The 7,500-nt window shown below is 45.3% G+C and overlaps 2 non-coding genes across 2 annotated transcripts; both read left to right on the forward strand.

Annotated features, from left to right (window-relative positions):
• The first annotated feature begins 3,186 nt into the window (after positions 1-3,186).
• Positions 3,187-5,111, forward strand: LOC126928470 (small subunit ribosomal RNA). The gene has a single exon (XR_007716695.1). It is a non-coding gene; the product is annotated as a small subunit ribosomal RNA (ribosomal RNA).
• A 2,088-nt stretch (positions 5,112-7,199) lies between these two features.
• Positions 7,200-7,354, forward strand: LOC126928468 (5.8S ribosomal RNA). The gene has a single exon (XR_007716693.1). It is a non-coding gene; the product is annotated as a 5.8S ribosomal RNA (ribosomal RNA).
• The last annotated feature ends 146 nt before the right edge of the window (positions 7,355-7,500 follow it).

Below are 7,500 nucleotides of genomic sequence, written 5' to 3' on the forward strand. Positions count from 1 at the left end.
TTTTTTTTTTAAATTTTTTCCACCGGACCTAGCTGACTGGGACGTTGGCACTTTGAATTGTTTCGCACTGCTCCAAAAGTGCCGAAAGTACCGAAAGTTCCTTTCGCATTAATTCCATAATAAGCGTTATAAGGTACGTATATTCTGGCATAAATCGATATATTCTAATTAAATACATCGGGATTAAGCGTTAATTTTGTTCTTGAAACGTTCTAAAAAGTTTCGAATTGCACATTGGGACATGGAAAAATTTCCGTATCGAACACGTTTTTTCGAGTTATCTCGCTTAAAAGTGTTACAAGGTAGGAATATTTTTGCATAAATGGACGTATCTCGACGTTTTACGTCGGGATTAAGCGTTTATTTGGTCGCTGGAACGTTTTCTAGAAACGGAACTATGCGACGGGACGTTGGGACTTTGAAGAAGTTCGGCCGGTGCGAAAAGACCGAAAAGGTTTTTTCGAGTTATCTCGCTTAAAAGTGTTACAAGGTAGGAATATTTTTGCATAAATCGACGTATCTCGACGTTTTACGTCGGGATTAAGCGTTTATGTCGTCCCCAAGACCTTCTACAAAGTTTCGATTTTTTCGTTGGGACTTTGAAAAATTTCCGTATCGAACACGTTTTTTCGAGTTATCTCGCTTAAAAGTGTTACAAGGTAGGAATATTTTTGCATAAATGGACGTATCTCGACGTTTTACGTCGGGATTAAGCGTTTATTTGGTCGCTGGAACGTTTTCTAGAAACGGAACTATGCGACGGGACGTTGGGACTTTGAAGAAGTTCGGCCGGTGCGAAAAGACCGAAAAGGTTTTTTCGAGTTATCTCGCTTAAAAGTGTTACAAGGTAGGAATATATTTGCATAAATGGACGTATCTCGACGTTTTACGTCGGGATTAAGCGTTTATTTGGTCGCTGGAACGTTTTCTAGAAACGGAACTATGCGACGGGACGTTGGGACTTTGAAGAAGTTCGGCCGGTGCGAAAGGACCGAAAAGGTTTTTTCGAGTTATCTCGCTTAAAAGTGTTACAAGGTAGGAATATTTTTGCATAAATGGACGTATCTCGACGTTTTACGTCGGGATTAAGCGTTTATTTGGTCGCTGGAACGTTTTCTAGAAACGGAACTATGCGACGGGACGTTGGGACTTTGAAGAAGTTCGGCCGGTGCGAAAAGACCGAAAAGGTTTTTTCGAGTTATCTCGCTTAAAAGTGTTACAAGGTAGGAATATATTTGCATAAATGGACGTATCTCGACGTTTTACGTCGGGATTAAGCGTTTATTTGGTCGCTGGAACGTTTTCTAGAAACGGAACTATGCGACGGGACGTTGGGACTTTGAAGAAGTTCGGCCGGTGCGAAAGGACCGAAAAGGTTTTTTCGAGTTATCTCGCTTAAAAGTGTTACAAGGTAGGAATATTTTTGCATAAATGGACGTATCTCGACGTTTTACGTCGGGATTAAGCGTTTATTTGGTCGCTGGAACGTTTTCTAGAAACGGAACTATGCGACGGGACGTTGGGACTTTGAAGAAGTTCGGCCGGTGCGAAAAGACCGAAAAGGTTTTTTCGAGTTATCTCGCTTAAAAGTGTTACAAGGTAGGAATATTTTTGCATAAATCGACGTATCTCGACGTTTTACGTCGGGATTAAGCGTTTATGTCGTCCCCAAGACCTTCTACAAAGTTTCGATTTTTTCGTTGGGACTTTGAAAAATTTCCGTATCGAACACGTTTTTTCGAGTTATCTCGCTTAAAAGTGTTACAAGGTAGGAATATTTTTGCACAAATGGACGTATCTCGACGTTTTACGTCGGGATTAAGCGTTTATTTGGTCGCTGGAACGTTTTCTAGAAACGGAACTATGCGACGGGACGTTGGGACTTTGAAGAAGTTCGGCCGGTGCGAAAAGTCCGAAATGGTTATTTCGAGTTATTTCGTTAAAAAGCGTTATAAGGTATAATTTTTTTGACAGGGATCGTTATATCTCTATTAAATACAATCGGATTAAACATTTTTGTCGAATTTTTTTGAAAAATTAGCTTCCGTCGGACTGATACGACTGGGATATTTTTGCAATTTTTTCGTTAATTAATGTTACAAGGTATATATCTTTTTACATATTTCGTGTTATTTTAACGTGTTTTAATCGATTATAAAGTTATTTTTCGTCCATAGTCGATAAAACTGTATGTTTACTGATGCAATTTTTCGGTGAAAAAAAAAATTAATTTTTTGGTAAAAATGCATTTATAATATGTTAATAATGCTTGTGGTAAAATATTTCGATGGTTGGATATCGCCTTTATATAGTAGTTATTGAACGTGCGAGCGACTAAGTTCCAGCGTCCCTTCCGAACGGTACGTTGCTACGGAGGTTTTGCACCATAAGCGCGCGGCCGCTAGCCCGACCGGCGCCGGCCTTCCGGCCGGCCCCTTGGTATCTATAAGAGAAGCGTCGAGCCGGACGGTTCGGTCGGAACAGCGCTGGGCGCGTGGCTATTCTACGGCCTCGGTTGAGAATTCAGTCACCGCTCCTCGAGTCTTAGTGTATTTTACGCTATTTCTCGACTGTTCCTCCGTTCTCGTACTGGTTTTTTCTCTACACTGCTGCGCCGCGGGTCGAAGTCTAGGACGTAATGACCGTTAACGTGGCAAGCTTCCCCTTAGTCGGGAAGCTGGTGACCTGTGTGCACGTATTTGACAAAAGTTGGATGCGTGTGTGCTTGTACTTACGGAGTAGCCATTCTTTGCAGAGACCATCGGTTGTAAGCTATTTGTAGCTGCACGATGGTCCTTTTGGCGTTCTGTAGAGTGCGTTATCTTCTGGTAACGCGTCTCTACAGAGGTGTTGAAGCTTATAAAAGAATATTCTTACGGTATGTCCAGCATGCGTATACGTGCTTTACCGCTAAGTTATATTCTACGAGAGAAGTTGGAGGAGAAAAGTTACAAACAGAAATAATTCTGTGAAGTATGAATCTTTGTATCGATATATGATGGTGAGAGAGGAGGAGAATTAAAGTGGCTGAGTGACGTTGTTACTGAACCATGGAACGTTGCTCTCTAAGTCATATTACATATATATATAAAATGAAAAGTCTCGTCGTACGGTGCTTACGTCCCACCTACGACACAGAGAGAACTTTTAAACGAAAATGCTGGTTTTTGGGAATATATTATAAGATCCCTGGTTGATCCTGCCAGTAGTCATATGCTTGTCTCAAAGATTAAGCCATGCATGTCTCAGTACATGCCGCATTAAGGTGAAACCGCGAATGGCTCATTAAATCAGTTATGGTTTCTTAGATCATACCTACATTTACTTGGATAACTGTGGTAATTCTAGAGCTAATACATGCAAACAGATTCCGACCAGAGATGGTAGGAATGCTTTTATTAGATCAAAACCAATCGGTGGCGGATGGCTCGTCTGTCCGTCCATCGTTTGTTTTGGTGACTCTGAATAACTTTGTGCTGATCGCATGGTCATCTAGCACCGGCGACGCATCTTTCAAATGTCTGCCTTATCAACTGTCGATGGTAGGTTCTGCGCCTACCATGGTTGTAACGGGTAACGGGGAATCAGGGTTCGATTCCGGAGAGGGAGCCTGAGAAACAGCTACCACATCCAAGGAAGGCAGCAGGCGCGCAAATTACCCACTCCCGGCACGGGGAGGTAGTGACGAAAAATAACGATACGGGACTCATCCGAGGCCCCGTAATCGGAATGAGTACACTTTAAATCCTTTAACGAGGACCAATTGGAGGGCAAGTCTGGTGCCAGCAGCCGCGGTAATTCCAGCTCCAATAGCGTATATTAAAGTTGTTGCGGTTAAAAAGCTCGTAGTTGAATCTGTGTGTCACAGTGTCGGTTCACCGCTCGCGGTGTTTAACTGGCATTATGTGGTACGTCCTATCGGTGGGCTTAGCTCCTCGCGGGCGGTCCAACTAATATCCCATCGCGGTGCTCTTCACTGAGTGTCGAGGTGGGCCGATACGTTTACTTTGAACAAATTAGAGTGCTTAAAGCAGGCTACCTTCGCCTGAATACTGTGTGCATGGAATAATGGAATAGGACCTCGGTTCTATTTTGTTGGTTTTCGGAGCCCCGAGGTAATGATTAATAGGGACAGATGGGGGCATTCGTATTGCGACGTTAGAGGTGAAATTCTTGGATCGTCGCAAGACGGACAGAAGCGAAAGCATTTGCCAAAAATGTTTTCATTAATCAAGAACGAAAGTTAGAGGTTCGAAGGCGATCAGATACCGCCCTAGTTCTAACCATAAACGATGCCAGCCAGCGATCCGCCGAAGTTCCTCCGATGACTCGGCGGGCAGCTTCCGGGAAACCAAAGCTTTTGGGTTCCGGGGGAAGTATGGTTGCAAAGCTGAAACTTAAAGGAATTGACGGAAGGGCACCACCAGGAGTGGAGCCTGCGGCTTAATTTGACTCAACACGGGAAACCTCACCAGGCCCGGACACCGGAAGGATTGACAGATTGATAGCTCTTTCTTGATTCGGTGGGTGGTGGTGCATGGCCGTTCTTAGTTGGTGGAGCGATTTGTCTGGTTAATTCCGATAACGAACGAGACTCTAGCCTGCTAAATAGACGTAACTTATGGTATCTCGAAGGCCCCCCGGCTTCGGTCGGTGGGTTTTTACTACCAACGTACAAACAAATCTTCTTAGAGGAACAGGCGGCTTCTAGCCGCACGAGATTGAGCAATAACAGGTCTGTGATGCCCTTAGATGTTCTGGGCCGCACGCGCGCTACACTGAAGGAATCAGCGTGTTTTCCCTGGCCGAAAGGCCCCGGGTAACCCGCTGAACCTCCTTCGTGCTAGGGATTGGGGCTTGCAATTATTCCCCATGAACGAGGAATTCCCAGTAAGCGCGAGTCATAAGCTCGCGTTGATTACGTCCCTGCCCTTTGTACACACCGCCCGTCGCTACTACCGATTGAATGATTTAGTGAGGTCTTCGGACTGGTGCGCGGCCAATGTGATAAGCATTGCCGATGTTACCGGGAAGATGACCAAACTTGATCATTTAGAGGAAGTAAAAGTCGTAACAAGGTTTCCGTAGGTGAACCTGCGGAAGGATCATTAACGATATAACACAAAAACTTAAAGAATTTGACTTGAACACTTGAAAAATACGAAACTGTATAAGTCGGTAAGGAGCCGTACTCCTCCTATATCGACGAACCAAAGTATATACGACGTATCAACAAGCTATATACTTTAACAAAGAACAGTTAAATTCGCCCGGAGCGTGGCTTACTCCGTTGGCAAAATGATGAAAAGACATAAGGAGGAGACGACCCTCCAGCTACGAAACTATATGAAGAGAAGGTGGCACTCTCTCTCGATCATCGGGATGAAGAGATACATATATATATATATATATATATATATACATACATAAACGAATTCGAGGCGCCTGCGTGAGGTCGTACACAGAAAGACCCGCCGTCTGCGAATATTATGATTTTATAATAAAACTATAAATGGGAACTTGAGCTTTCGAAAATTAAACTTTGACACGAATATCGAACGAAAAATTACGAATGGAAACCACCCGTAAAGAGAAATGAGATCGAGGCGCTTGCGTGAGGCCGTATACAGAAAGACCCGCCGCCACGATCTCGTATTTTTTTTTTTGCGTCGTGGAGACCGTACAAACGAATAACAAAATCTCTAAAGTGCCTCGTGTCGGAGAGATCATGCTCGCCTATTCTCTTCTATGTTTCGTGGTCTGTGTTGCGTTTGCTCTCCTCCTAGCAACGGGACATCGAAGACTCCTCTTTGGGATCGAACGAAGCGACTAAAACGAGTCGACGAGAGCGAAAGTACGAGTAGCGAGTCGCGCATGTAGAAAGGATACCGACATATCTTCGAAGGTTCTCTTCGAAGATCCATGGATACCTTATGCGCGTCGACCTTTCGTCTCTTTCACCGCTCTCGGTCGTTCTCGAAACGTGCTTCCTACCCATAGGGCGTGTGTTCTTCGTATGTCGTTTTGTTCGAAATAACGAAACCACTTGTAACATACTCGTGGATCGGGTAACCTAGAACGAAAACGCATTGCGTGGATGTTGGCCCGCTATGATAATGATGATGATGACGATGACTATGATGACGATGCGTAGCAACGATTCGTAACTAGTCTAGCCGAAGTTGGTTCAGAGGGGACCGCAGGCTGTCTACCCTCGATGTCGTGAGTCGGACACCCGTGCCGTCGCTAGAGTTTTTTCAAAGCTCGGCTTCTGGATATTGGGAAGAAAGACCGCTCGAGGACGACGGCTGCGCGTGCGTCCCATCGAATTTTTTTTTTTATACCACCTGAACGACTAAAGTTTCGTCTAGTTCGTCGCATATAACCCGTTCAGAGGGGACCGCAGGCTGTCTATCCTCGTTGTCGTGAGTCGGACACCCGTGCCGTCGCTGAAGTTTTTTCAAAGCTCGGCTTCTGGATATTGGGAAGAAAGACCGCGCGAGGTAGATGGATGCGAGTCCCATCGAATTTTTTTATTTTTTAAAAAAAACAATCACCTGAACGGAGATGTGTTCTCTTTCGTCGATTTTTCACGCTTTGAGTCGTCGCGATCGCCATCCGTTCGGAGGAGATCGCCGACTTCGAAGCCTCGATGTCGTGAGTCGGACACCCGTGCCGTCGCTAGAGTTTTTTCAAAGCTCGGCTTCTGGATATTGGGAGGAAAGACCGCTCGAGGCCGAGGGTCGCGCGAGTCCCATCGAATCTTTACATCACCCGAACGATGGAGGCGCACGCTCTTTTTCTTGAATAATTGGACGAGAGGAATGCATATCGTATTATATATACACACACACACATATATATATATATGGGCTAGCCACCGTGCGTATTTCTTCGCGAGATCGTGTGCTGCACAGAGGATTCAGAATCGGGTGTTATATCCCCGTCGTTTCCTGACGAACGGAGCTTCGATCTCGATGGTTGTTATATATCATAATGTACTTTTCGCCCGGCCGGCGGACGCGCGTATCTTCGCGCGTTCGTCGGATTTCATTTTCGAACGTTTTCGTGTCGTCGATCTTCCGGCGACTTCTGCGCGTCCGATTCCCGTTGGTCGGTCGTGTCGGATCTCGGCTTCGCTCGAACCGAGTATTAAGAGTACATGGAGTACAAGAGTTTTAAAAAATATATGAAAAGATTACCCTGAACGGTGGATCACTTGGCTCGTGGGTCGATGAAGAACGCAGCTAATTGCGCGTCAACGTGTGAACTGCAGGACACATGAACATCGACATTTCGAACGCACATTGCGGTCCACGGATACAATTCCTGGACCACGCCTGGCTGAGGGTTGCTCACGTAAACCTAAGACTGCTTGCGTTGCGTGTCGTTCCTCTCTATCTGTCTCTCTCTGTCCCTTGGTGCCTTCGACAACCCGCCGTCGTTCTTACGATACGTAGAACGTTTCAGAGTCGGAGGAAGCGCACGAAGAAGGATACG

The sequence above is a fragment of the Bombus affinis genome, unplaced genomic scaffold, assembly GCF_024516045.1.
Source record: "Bombus affinis isolate iyBomAffi1 unplaced genomic scaffold, iyBomAffi1.2 ctg00000972.1, whole genome shotgun sequence".
Classification (NCBI taxonomy): domain Eukaryota; kingdom Metazoa; phylum Arthropoda; class Insecta; order Hymenoptera; family Apidae; genus Bombus; species Bombus affinis.